This window comes from Ornithorhynchus anatinus, chromosome X5, assembly GCF_004115215.2.
Source record: "Ornithorhynchus anatinus isolate Pmale09 chromosome X5, mOrnAna1.pri.v4, whole genome shotgun sequence".
Classification (NCBI taxonomy): Eukaryota; Metazoa; Chordata; class Mammalia; order Monotremata; family Ornithorhynchidae; genus Ornithorhynchus; species Ornithorhynchus anatinus.
In genome coordinates this window covers 23,232,879-23,245,499 of record NC_041753.1, presented here as the reverse complement: position 1 = coordinate 23,245,499, position 12,621 = coordinate 23,232,879, and the positions used below count along the sequence as shown (strand labels likewise).

At 48.1% G+C, this 12,621-nt stretch overlaps 6 non-coding genes across 6 annotated transcripts; 5 read left to right on the top strand and 1 right to left on the bottom strand.

The window, feature by feature from the left end:
• TRNAD-GUC lies at positions 1–72 on the top strand. The gene has a single exon. It is a non-coding gene; the product is annotated as a tRNA-Asp (tRNA).
• Positions 73–3,893: 3,821 nt separating this feature from the next.
• On the bottom strand, positions 3,894–3,965 carry TRNAA-UGC. Its single transcript has one exon. It is a non-coding gene; the product is annotated as a tRNA-Ala (tRNA).
• A 3,123-nt stretch (positions 3,966–7,088) lies between these two features.
• On the top strand, positions 7,089–7,160 carry TRNAM-CAU. The gene has a single exon. It is a non-coding gene; the product is annotated as a tRNA-Met (tRNA).
• Positions 7,161–8,369: 1,209 nt separating this feature from the next.
• On the top strand, positions 8,370–8,442 carry TRNAA-AGC. The gene has a single exon. It is a non-coding gene; the product is annotated as a tRNA-Ala (tRNA).
• A 1,360-nt stretch (positions 8,443–9,802) lies between these two features.
• Positions 9,803–9,874, top strand: TRNAH-GUG. Its single transcript has one exon. It is a non-coding gene; the product is annotated as a tRNA-His (tRNA).
• Positions 9,875–11,116: 1,242 nt separating this feature from the next.
• Positions 11,117–11,188, top strand: TRNAH-GUG. The gene has a single exon. It is a non-coding gene; the product is annotated as a tRNA-His (tRNA).
• Positions 11,189–12,621: the final 1,433 nt, after the last annotated feature.

Genomic DNA, 12,621 nt, shown 5'->3' with positions numbered 1-12,621 from the left:
TCCTCGTTAGTATAGTGGTAAGTATCCCCGCCTGTCACGCGGGAGACCGGGGTTCGATTCCCCGACGGGGAGGCGTATTCTTTTCCCCTTGTTTTCGGGCAACATTTTCCCCCCAGCTTTTTGATATACTAAGGAAAGGGGACTGTAATGCAAGCACCCCATTGCAAAACGGCTAGAACGCTGGCAACATCCGCCAGGGACTCCGAAGCAAAATGAATCAAATCCGGATCTCACGCTTGGCGGGCAAAAATTATATCACTGAACCACCAATACTGACGCCCCCTACTGCCAACTTGACTCATTTGACAGGGTTTCCAGGACTTGATTCCCAGAAGCATAAAGGGGGAATCCAGACAAGATAAATCAATCAGTAAATCTATTCATCCATCTCACTGATTGAGCTCCTTCTGTGCTGAGAGCACTGTACTAGAGTACATTGGATTCATACCCATGATCCTTCCCTCCAGGAGTTTACAATTCATTTATTCATGAATGAATCGTATTTATTGAGAGCTTACGGTGTGCAGAGCACTGTACCAAGCGCTTGGGAGAGTACAATACAACATTAAACAGTCACGCAAACTAGTGGAGAAGAAAGACACCAAAGTGTATTCCAGATAGGAGTACTCAGTTTATCTCCATCTCGTCTATCTCGCTTCCGACCTCTCGCCGGCTTCCCGCCTCTGGCCTGGAAAGCCCTCCCTCTTCATATACTACAGACCATTATTCTCCCCTACTTCAAAGCCTTATTGAAGGCACATCTCCTCCAAGAAGCCTTCCCTATCTGAGCCCTCTTTTTCTAGGTTTCCACTCCCTCTGCATCGCTTTGACTTGCTCCCTTTACTCATCCCCAATCCCAACCCACAGCACTTTTGTAAATATCTGTAATTTATATTAATGTCTGTCTCCCCTTTAGACTGTAAACTCGGTGTGGGTAGGAAATGTGTCTGTTATTTTGCTATATGGTACTCTTCCAAGTGCTTAATACAGTGCTCTCCAAACAGCAAGCGCTCAATAAACACGATTGAATAAATGAAATGATTGATGGTGTCGCTGCGTTCGCTGCCACCTCGCTTACGTCGCCAGGCTCTCGCGGGGAAGAAGGTGACTTTTCCCGCTTCTCTAACTTCGCTTTTCCAGTGAAAAAGGATGATGCCCACAGGACGGAAAGAAATTCCTACCCCTCCTGCCCTGATTCGGCTTCGAACTGAAGTTGCTGCGACCACAACGCAGAGTACGAACCACTATACGATCACGGCAACCTACAGGGACCCCAGATATCTCTCTCTCTTCTCCTTTGTCCAAGATCTCCAGACCGTTGAACCCTGATCCAGTGATTCTCTCCTATCCTCTTTCCAAAAAGTCTTATCCTTTTCCCGACTCGGCGCTCCTCCTCCAGGAAGGATCCGGACACAGAAGGCTCCTTGGCCCGTATGGGGGTCGAACCGCGGGAGAATAATACTGAATAGCAATGAGGCGGAAGAGTCTGATGTCTATCCTGGTTGGTGTTGTAAACCCATGCAACTGGTTCCAGGAAACTAGAAACTTGGACAGGAGGCGTGGAGTGTCCGTCGAGACTCTGTGACACTAGTGTGCGCCTCTGTCACGCTGATCCTAAGGTACGACGATATCGTAATATAAGGCATTTTGACCACAGCAGGAAGCGCCAGAAAACGCTCTATTATGGGATCATCTTGAAGGATTTCACCTGATTATGTTTCGTAGCGCAAAATGTGCCAATCCGTCATGGATCCGCCCCCATTTCATTTCCAAATTCACATTTGATTAGCTGCATCAGTTCGACCAGATGTATTCCCCACTTTTTTTTTACTGTGCTACCAGTTGCGGATATATTTGATACGATGAGGAGGAGGATAGGAAAGATGAGGAAGAGGAAAAGGAAGTGAAGGCGGTAAAGGAGGAAGTGAACAAGAAAGAGGAGGCGGAATCCGAGGAGAGACGGGAGGAGGAAGAGGAGGAGGAGGAGAAGGAAGAGGAGGAAAAAGAGGACGAAGATGAGGAAAATGAGAAGGAGTAGAGGAGGAGGGAAATAAGATACCAAAAACAGTGTGTTTGGCAATCACTGAGAGGGAAGGTCGCGGCCTGGATAGACTGAGAGGCGGAAGGCAAGGGAAGAAGGTAACGGAGGCGAGACTCTAGCGCCGGAACAGGGAACGAGGATGAATTCGTTGGACTCCATTTTCCTTATCTCGTTTGAGGAACGTAAGAAAAAAACGAGGTTTGGGCCAGGGACCGTGGGAGACACAAGGTGTGGTTTTGTTGCAGCCTCAAACATTAGCCGATATCGGGGGGATTGTAATTGGTGCATCATGAAATCATGAACTCCCACACCAGCCTTTCTCGTGACTTCAGACTGCGCTGGGCTGAGGTTCATGGGGTCAGCAGGCCAGTGGAAGGGCTGCTGGAGGCATGAGTGGAAAGGAGGGGTGTATGGTAAGCTTGAGGACTGGGGAGGAGAGAGAAGGAGCTCGGACGAGGGTGTAGGCTAGCGGCAGGGGCATCGAAGGAGAGTGGGATCGCAGGATCCTGATATTTCCGGAGGAACGAGTCGGGACCGAGGTAGTGACGTTGGAAGGGGGGGCAGCGATTGAGTAGTGCAAAGCAGTTTGCTGATCAATTTCCAATCATAGGGGCAATCCTGCGTAATTCCTCAGTGTGCCATTCTCTTCGACTGAGTAGTTGTCACGCGTGGTGGCCGTAGTCACCACGGTCAGAATGCCGGCCGCGGTAGTATCGGCGGAGATCACGCTCCCTCCCGATCCCTGGCTCATCACTTTATGGTTTGTGTCCCGCGGTCATGACCCTCAGACACCTAGTTAACGTCCAAAGGGGAAATACAGAGAAGCAGCCTATAGTACGTCATCCATTCCGCAAGATTTGCCACAGCGCGAGTCCATTTTTCCGATTCAGCCCCTGCCCTCTAACCTCGGCCGGGGCACGACGGGTGGTGAAAACAGGGACAGATAGTTGGAAGGACGCCAACGGAAAAGATGCCGGGGTGGAAAGCCCGTAACCTTAGCGCCATCCTTGACTCCTCTCTTTCGTTCCACCTTCATATTGAAGCTATCACTAAATCCTGTCAGTTCTACCTTCACAACATTGCCAGAATCCGCCCCTTCCTCTCCGTCCAAACTGCTACCATATCCCACACTTAATAAGTAAGCACTTATCCTATCCTATTGTTGTATCAGCCTCCTTGCTGACTTCCCTGCCTCCTGTTTCTTCCCACTCCAGTCCATACTCCATTCTGCTGCCCGAATCATTTTCCGTTCAGACCATGTTTCCCCACTCCTCAAGAAACTGCAGTGGTTGCCCATTCATCCCGCATCAAACAAAAACCCCTCACCTTTGGTTTAAAGCACTTAATATCCTTGCCCCCTCCTACCTCACCGTGCTACTCTCCTTCTACAACCCGGCCCGCACACTTCGTTCCTCTAATGCTAACCCTCTCACTGTACCTCCATCTCGTCTATCTCGCCGCCGACCTCTCGCCCCCATCCTACCTCTGGCCCGGATGGCCTTCCCTCCTTATATCAGACAGATAATTGCTCTACCCCACTTCAAAACCTTATTAAAGGCACATCTCCAAGAAGCTTCTCCCACTCCTTTCTGTGCCGCTCCTTCATTCATCCTCCCTTCCCTCCCCACAGCACATATTTATATACCTGTAATTTATTTATTCATCTATTTATATTAATGTCCGCCTCCTCCTCTATACTATGAGCTCGTTGTAAGCAGTCTGTTTGTTGCTATATTATACTGTCCCAACTGCTTAGTACACTACCTTGCACATAGGACGTGCTCAATAAACACGATGAAATACATGAAAGCAATTCGAAAAGGAGGCAGAGGCGGGGGAGAAAAATCTAAACTGGAGATGCCGGGGATCGAACCCGGGGCCTCATACATGCAAAGCATGCGCTCTACCACTGAGCTACATCCCCACTTAACAAAGTACCTCACACACGATCCAGATCTGCTAGAGCCTGCCGTGTCCGTAATGTTTTAAATTTTTGATTTAGGTTTTAAAAGGGAGAGGCAAAGAGGAATTGTTGACAATCCGGGCTGAAGATTGTGTCATAAAACGCTAGTCAGCTTCCCACGGTTTTGTAGAGATAGGAAACGGCAAATTGTAAACAGGCTTTCCAGGGCATTTTCTACTACAGCTGTTAGAGGTGCGAAGTATCTCTTTTCTTCTTCGTGGGGGAATTAGCTCAAATGGTAGAGCGCTCGCTTAGCATGTGAGAGGTAGCGGGATCGATGCCCGCATTCTCCATATTTAGCCGCTTTCCCCCGTACCTCACCAATGCAGTTCTTTTAAGGACATTGCAATGGGGTCCGCTTTTAACCATACAGGCTTCTCACAGTTCTTATTGTTCCTTGGAGAGAAAAAAAACAGCAACAAAATAAAACATCATTTCTGGCTTTCCAGTTGTTACGAAAGCAACAGGAACCCACTTCATATTTATTCCCACTAAGAAAGATAAAATTACTCTTATCATTATGATTACAAATGCTAACTCCAATGCTACCTTCCCTTGATGACCAAATCGGTGCTCTCAACACCACCCCCTCTATTGAATTCAACTCGCGTGCTCCCCTAACCCTTAATCAATCTCGTACCACTAACCCATAGCCCTGAATCACCTGCATAGCCCGCCTCCTTCGCTCCTGTGCACGAGCCGCAGAGCGTTGCTGGCGGAAATCAAGATATCAGGCCGACTTCGTCCACTTCAAGTTAATCCTTGCGTGCTTAAACTTTGCCCTCTCCTCTCCTCTGGTTCTCCTCCTGTCCCTCTGGCCGCTCATTCTCGGTCTCTTTCCCAGCTTTCTTCTCTGCCTCCCATCTCCTAACTGTGGGTGTCCCTCAGGATTCAGTTCTGGATCGCCTTCTATTCTCCATTTATACTCACTCCCTTGGAGAACTCATTCGCTCCCACGGCTTCAACAACCACCCCTATGCTGATGACACCCAAATCTCCATCTCCAACCCTGATTTCTCTCCTTCTCTGCAGTCTCGCATTTCCTCCTGCCTTCAAGACATCTCTACTTGGATGTCCTCTTGTCACCTCAAGCTAAACATGTCCAAAACAGAACTCTTTATCTTCCCACCCAAACCCTGTCCTACTGCTCACTTTCCCATCACTGTAGATGACACCACCATCCTTCTTTAGAAGCTTACAAGCCCGTAACCTTAACATTATCCTTGACTCTTCTCTCTCATTCAACCCATTCAAGCCATCACTTAATCCTGTCGGTTCCACCTTCACAACATCACTAAAATCCTTCCTTTCCTCTCCATCCAAACTGCTACCACGTTAATCCAATCATTTATCCTTTCCCACCTTGATTACTGTATTAGCCTCCTTGCTGTCCTCCCAGCCTTGTATCTCTCCCCACTCCAGTCCATACTTCACTCTGCTGCCCAGATCATTTTTCTACAAAAAAGTTTAGGCCATAAAATAAATAAATGGTGGTATTTGTTAAGCGCTTACGATGTGCAAAGCACTGTTCTAAGCGCTGGGGGATACAAGGTGATCAGGTTATCCCACGAGGAGCTCACAGTTTTAATCCCCATTTACAGATGAGGTATCTGAGGCACAGAGAAGTGAAGTGACTTGCCCAAAGTCACCCAGCTGGCAAGCGGTGGAGCCTGAATTGGAACCCACGACCTCTGACTTCCAAGCCCAGGCTCTTTCCACTGAGCCAGGCCATGATTCCCCACTCCTCAAGAACCTCCAGTTTTTGCCCATCCATCTCCGCATTAAACAGAAACTCTTCACCATTGGCTTTAAAGCACTCAATCACCTTGCCCCCTTCCACCTCACCTACTACAACCCAACTCACACACTTCACTCCTCTAATGCGAACTTTCTCGCTGTACCTCAATTTTGTCTATCTCGTGGCCAAACCCTCGCCCACATCTTAGTTTTGGCTGGAATGCCCTCCCTCCTCAAATCCAACAGACAATTACTCTCCCCTCCTTCAAAGCTTTATTGAAGGCACATCTTCTCCAAGAGGCCTTCTCTGCCTAAACCCTCCTTTCCTCTTCTGCTTCCTTCTGCATCACCATGACTTGCTCCCTTTTTTCATCCCCCCTTCCAGCCCCACAGCTCTCATGTACATATCTGTAATTAATTTCTTTATAATAATGTCTGTCTCCCGCTCAAGACAGTAAATTCACTGTGGGCAGGGAATGTATCTGTTTATTGTTATACTGTACTCTTCCAAGTCTTTAGCACAGTGTTCTGCACACAGTAAGTTCTCAATAAATACGAGTGAATTAATTAATTAATTAATAATTCGCCCTAAGGGAGCACCCCAGTCAACAAATGAGGGCTAAGGGCTTTTTCAATAGCAAACAGAAGGCTGGTCCCCAGCCAGGAATTAGGGCGGCTCAAAACTGTAATTACAATAATGGTGGTATTTGTTAAGCTCTTACTATGTGCAGAGCACTGTTCTAAGCGCTGGGGTAGATACAGGGTAATCAGGTTGTCCCACGTGAGGCTCACAATTAATCCCCATTTTACACATGAGGTAACTGAGGCACAGAGAAGTTAAGTGACTTGCCCACAGTCACACAGCTGACAAGTGGCAGAGTCGGGATTCGAACCCATACCTCTTACTCCCAAGCCATCATGATAGTCAAATGAGAGACCGAACATTAGATGTAGACGCTCAATTAATTAATGAATCAATGAATACTATTTACTGAGCGCTTACTGTGTGCAGTGCAGTAAACGAAGCCATTCCCCTTGTTCCCAAACTTCCTCCTGCCCTTGCCTGTTTCGCTCCCGGCTTCTTTAGGTTCCGAGTATACCGCTAGGCGGCGTGCCAGGTTCCCGGCGGTGGGTTGGAGAGAGCAAGATAGCGGGAGGCAGGGGAATCCTCCGGGAATTGTACTTCCCAAGCGCTTAGTACAGTGCTCTGCACACAGTAATTGCTCAATAAATACGATTGAATGAACGAATTGAGTACGACACACGATGCTAAAAGTGCAGTATATAGATGCGTCGCCCTCAGCCTGGTCCTCACTACTGGAGGCTTGCCAGAGGGGGCAATATGCGAGCAGAGTGGCGCAGCGGAAGCGTGCTGGGCCCATAACCCAGAGGTCGATGGATCGAAACCATCCTCTGCTAATCATTTTATGTTTAACGGTACCTAACTATGCTGAAATTTCGCAATAAGTACCTTTATGGCATGACTCTTCAGCAGCGACGCAAAATGCATTGGTCCTTATTTTGCTGCTGATCTTTCCCTCTGGGCTCTTAGCACGGCATTCCTAGGGCCGCCTTGTCTCTTGATTAGAGGTTCTAACAGACTTCTCAGAGGAGTGGCAGTAAAACTTTGTTCCTCGATTCTTCCAAATTGTAACATCCCCAGATAGATTTGTAAACCCTTTGAGGGCAGGAGTGGGGCTTTTTTACGCACGCCCCAAAGTTTAGGACAAGGCATAACATTGATTGATGGCTGTCCTGAGAAGAACTTGTTTCACCTAAAAAACATAATTTCTAAGTGAGGAAGAGACGTTCTTATATCGCCCCGATCCCATTCGGCCCCCCATTCATTCCCTCTCAAACCAATGGGAGTCGTTCTGTCACCCTCCTAGGCTGGGATGGGAGGGTGTGGCCCAAGTTTTTGCACTCCAGAACAAAGGGCTCTTAGTTATAGATGGGAAGGGATTTAGATGTGGCTGGAGATTCCGGATATCTAGGTAGGACGAGGATCCTTCCGATTTGCCAGATGCCATGGATCATTTCCCACTTTCCCGGCTCAGTCCCCTGATCGGAAGGTACGGGGATCTCGGAATATAAATTATGTAGACACTAGAGCAGGAGGTGCCATAAAACACTCTGTGATGGGATCGTCTTGAAGGATTTCGCCTACGTTTCGTAGCGCAAAATGCGTCAATCCGTGGCGGAACAGCCCCCCTTGCATTTCCAAATTCGCATCTTGAACGAGCGACTCTGAGGCCTGCTGATGCCCTCAATTCTCTGCTAGAGAGAGTGGGCTGCGGGGAGATCGGGCGGTTAAGAGAGACAAAGAGAGACGAACGAAAAGAATGCAGGAGTGAGGGGCCTGTAGGCAGCGTCAGCCGGGGAGAAAAATTCAAAAATGGAAAACCCCGAGCTCGACCCCGCGACCTTATACATGCCGACGCTGTCCGCTACCACTAAGCTACACTCTGCACGCTAGATGCAGACCTAAGGAAGGCAGCCGTATCCTTTGAGCTTAAAATTTTCGAGGTAGATTTTTGAGGGGGCGGGGCCAAGAGGAGTTAAAGATGGTGTCCGAGCAGGCTGGGCAGTTGCCCATTATTTTTTTTAATAGAGAAAGTTGTGCCTACGGGGGAATTAGCTCAAATGGTAGAGCGCTCGCTTAGCATGCGAGAGGTAGCGGGATCGATGCCCGCATTCTCCACCTCTTTATGCATTTGCTCCTGCAGCACAGGTGCAGGTTAAAAATTATACTTTTCTAGGGTTTTGATTATGATGATTACTCGTTTCACCGCGTCATTGCAATGCGGTCTAACCAATTGAGCTAACAAGCTGGCCTTCTAGGCTCCTGGAGTCAGCCACATGGGCTCAAAATACCAACAAGGGGAGAAATGAAATCATGCTCTTCCGCCTCATTTTTATTCAGTATTATTCTCCCGGCCCGGCTGCGCTTCTGCCAGTTGCCTCGCCTTCTGCTCGTCCTCTGCCCGCGGCGATCCAAGAGAATGGCTGTGAGGGCTGTGCTTCCGATTCAAGAGAGAAAAGCCTTGCGCGACCCTTCGCACCCCGAGTGCAAATGAAGGGCGGGACAAAAAGATGAGTGGGTCGAACCGCGACCGTGGTGTCATTAGCACCACGCTCTAACCAACTGAGCTAACCGGCCACACAAGCCCCCCCCCCCCCAAAAAAAAATGCCTTACTGCAAGGCTGTCGTGATTTGAAAAATCGTCAGACGTGCCATGAAGTTGGGAAGGATGGGCGGAACTGAACTATGACATCGGACAAATCTGAAGGATCCTTTTTCCATCTAGCTACCCGGAATCTCTGTCCACATCTCAATCCCTCCCCATGACGCAGAGGCCTTTGCCCTGGAGCGCAACCACTTTGGGCTACACCGTCCCAGCCTAGGAGGGCGGCAGGTCGGACCCCACAGGCGGCCTAAGCTGGAATGAATGAATGGATGGATGGATGGATGGATGGATGGATGGATGGATGGATGGATGGATGGATGGATGGATGGATGGATGGATGGATGAATGAATGGGCTGGCGAATCCTCATCAGTCGACATCCAGATTTGGGAGCAGCACAGCAGGGAGGAGGTCAGGATCTCGCGTCAGAACGTTAGGAAGCCCATCCCTCTAAGCGCTAGCCCATCCCTCTAAGCCCATCCCTGTAAGCGCTTAACAAATACCGACATTATTATTATTATTATTATCCCTCAGAGATCCTTCACTTCCCTAAGAGAAAGAGGGCAAAAGAGGTTTGTTGACCACGGACGGACAGCTGTTGCATTTGTTGGGAGTGGGGCGAGAGGTCTAGGGTTCTGTGAGGCCGAGAAGTCTAGAGCGCTGGAGCTCAGCTGGGGAGTCCGACTTCCCTCACTGTCCAAGGGGCCTTCTGTGTCCGGATCCTTCCTGGAGGAGGAGCGCCGAGTCGGGAAAAGGATAAGACTTTCTGGAAAGAGGATAGGAGAGAATCACTGGATCAGGGTTCAACGGTCTGGAGATCTTGGACAAATGAGAAGAGTAGAGGAAAATGTGCGCGGGGGCGGTGCTGTAGGTTGCTGTGATCGTATAGTGGTTAGTACTTTGCGTTGTGGCCGCAGCAACCTCGGTTCGAATCCGAGTCACAGCAGGAAGCGTGTAATTTTTTTTTAATGATTACACCCGCTTTTCTTTCTGTCCCATGGGCATCATCCTTCATCAGTGGAAAAGCGAAGTTAGTGAAGCGGGAAAAGTCACCTTCCTCTCCGCGAGAGCCTGGCAAATAAGCGAGGTGGCAGCTAACGCAGCGACACCGTCATTTAGTCAGATACAAGTCCAAAAGCCCCACTGACCAAAAGCCTCATCTATATATAGTAGGCGGTACGTCGGAGCTCGGGGCTTCAATTCTAGGAAACTATCTCTGGGGGCTTCTTTCCTCCTCGCCTTGCACAGGCTCCCTCACAGGCCCCCAGCCCTTTCTGATTCCTCCGACAGTTCTCGGCCTTCCATTCCTTTCGTCTTTGCCTTGCCGACCGAGCAGATGAAAGCCACCCCCTTCTTGAGACCGGCCTGGACTCAACCTGTCACCTTTAGGTGCCAGCCCTTTAGCCACCTTTGCCCCTGAGTGTGAATTTCGGTGGCACCATTCCAATTCTTCCTGTCCCGCCCCCATCCTCCCTCCCACTTCACAACCGACAGACAATAACTCTCCCATCCTTCAACGCATTAATAAAGGCACATCTCCAAGAGGCCTTCCCTGACTAAGCCCTAGTTGGAGTGGCAGATACTCAAATAAATACAGATAGGAGGTTATATTGTACTCTGCCATGTGCGGAGTACAGTGCTCTACACACAGTAAGCGCTCAATAAATACGATTGAGTGATATCCGACAGACCATCACTCTCCCCAGGTTCAAAATTCCCTTAAAATCACATCTCCTCCAAGAGGCCTTCCCTAACAGCCCTCAATTCTCCACCCTATTTGCCCTCCCTCCGGAGTCACCTATGTCTTGAATCTGTACCTCTTAAGTACTTAATATTCGCCTATCCTCAGCCACACATTCACATGCGCTTATACTCTACTATTTCCCCTACTTGTAATTCCTTTTAATGTCTGGAGCCCCCACTAGCCTGTAAACGCCTTGTGAAGCTTCTTGTGAGAAGGGATCATGTTTACCAACGCTACTGAATTGTACTCTCCCAAACGCTTAGAGGAAGCAGTCAATACATATATAGTACATATATATGATTCATATGATATATAAATCATATATATTGCTTGGATGATTAATATAAAAGAGGAGAATACAACTTGGACAGTAATAGTACACCGACCTTAATAGGTCAATTTATAGTCAATTTGCAATAAATTGGGCAGGCATTTCTGTGGTGTGCCATGATCGTATAGTGGTTAGTACTCTGCGTTGTGGCCGCAGCAACCTCGGTTCGAATCCGAGTCATGGCAGAACTAGAGTAAGTGTGTTTTTTAATGTAGGAATGCCCTTTGTTCATCATTCTCAACCAGTATGGTAAAAAGAAAAAAAAACCGTGGCACTTTTTAAGAGTTTATTATGTGCCAAGCATATTAATCGCAAGAAAGTAATTAGGAAAGGGGAATATTGCTTTCCTCAACAGTGTTAGCAGAGAGAGAACGATAGGTCAATCGTATATAAATACAAAACCGCAGTTATGGTCATTTAATCATGAACTCCCCAAGAGCCACGTGAGGACTCATTTAATTGTATTTCTGGAGCGGGCGCCTGAGTCTCATGATCTTATTTCGGAAGCTGAAGTGAGGTAGAAGGGGCAAAGTGATAAAGTTGATGGCAAGGAGTTTCTGTTTGATGAGGAGGTGGATGGAAAATCACTGAAGATTCTTGAGGAGTGGGGAAACATGGCCTGAACATTTTTGTAGAAAAATAATCTGGACAGCAGAGTGAAGTATGGATTGGGGAGAGACAGGAGGCAGGGAGGTCAGCAAGGAGACTGATACAGTTGTCAAGGCAAGATAGGATAAGAGACAGATCAAGTACTGGAATCCAATCACCTCTACACTACACCCTCACCGTTTCCCTCCAATAGTTCCAATCGTAAATAAGCTTCCTAGAGGCTCGTTGGCCAAGGGTTAGATGGTCACTTTAAGGTACGAGTGGTCCCGATTTTAAATCCAGCAGGAGCCCAGTATCTTGTCTTTATTTTTCCTGCATGGATTCCAAACTACTCTATGCGGTGGAAATTGGTAATGTGGTGATGAGGGCCCGAGTCAGAAGATATAAAATTTGAGGCAGTGGATAGGAGGGTCAAAGACCTCCAGCAGGGTGACGTTTCCTAGGTGATAATCACAGCCGAGGGGTCTGGGAGGGGTGAGCGGGCCAGGAATAAATCAAGGATGAAGGGAAGTTTGGCATGGTGGATCAGGGAGTCCCCAAACCACTTTCTGTGGGGGATGGTGCGGGAGGGTTGGGAGAGGCCGACGGTGCGAGGGGAAGAAAGGAGTAGGAGCGAGGCAGTTGAGAGGTGTGGAAGAAAAACTTTACAGATTCTAATTACTGTGGAATTTTACAGAATCTGCATTGTGTTTAGAAAAGGGTATGTCAGAGACAAGTTTATTACTACTAGCACTTCATCCAGCACTTAGTAGGGAGAGGCATTGAGCAGCAGAGATTCCCCCTGCTAGTCAAGGCCAGCTCAACTTCAAGCAATACAGAGTTTCTTTATATACCATTAACTCTCTGTGCCTCAGTTACCTCATCTATAAAATGGGGATTAAGACTGTAAATAGCTTACGGTGGGACCTTGTATCTACCTTGTATCTACCACAGCGCTTAGAACAGTGCTTGGCACTTAGTAACCACTTAACAAATACCATTATTATTATTATTATTCTTACAGCATTCT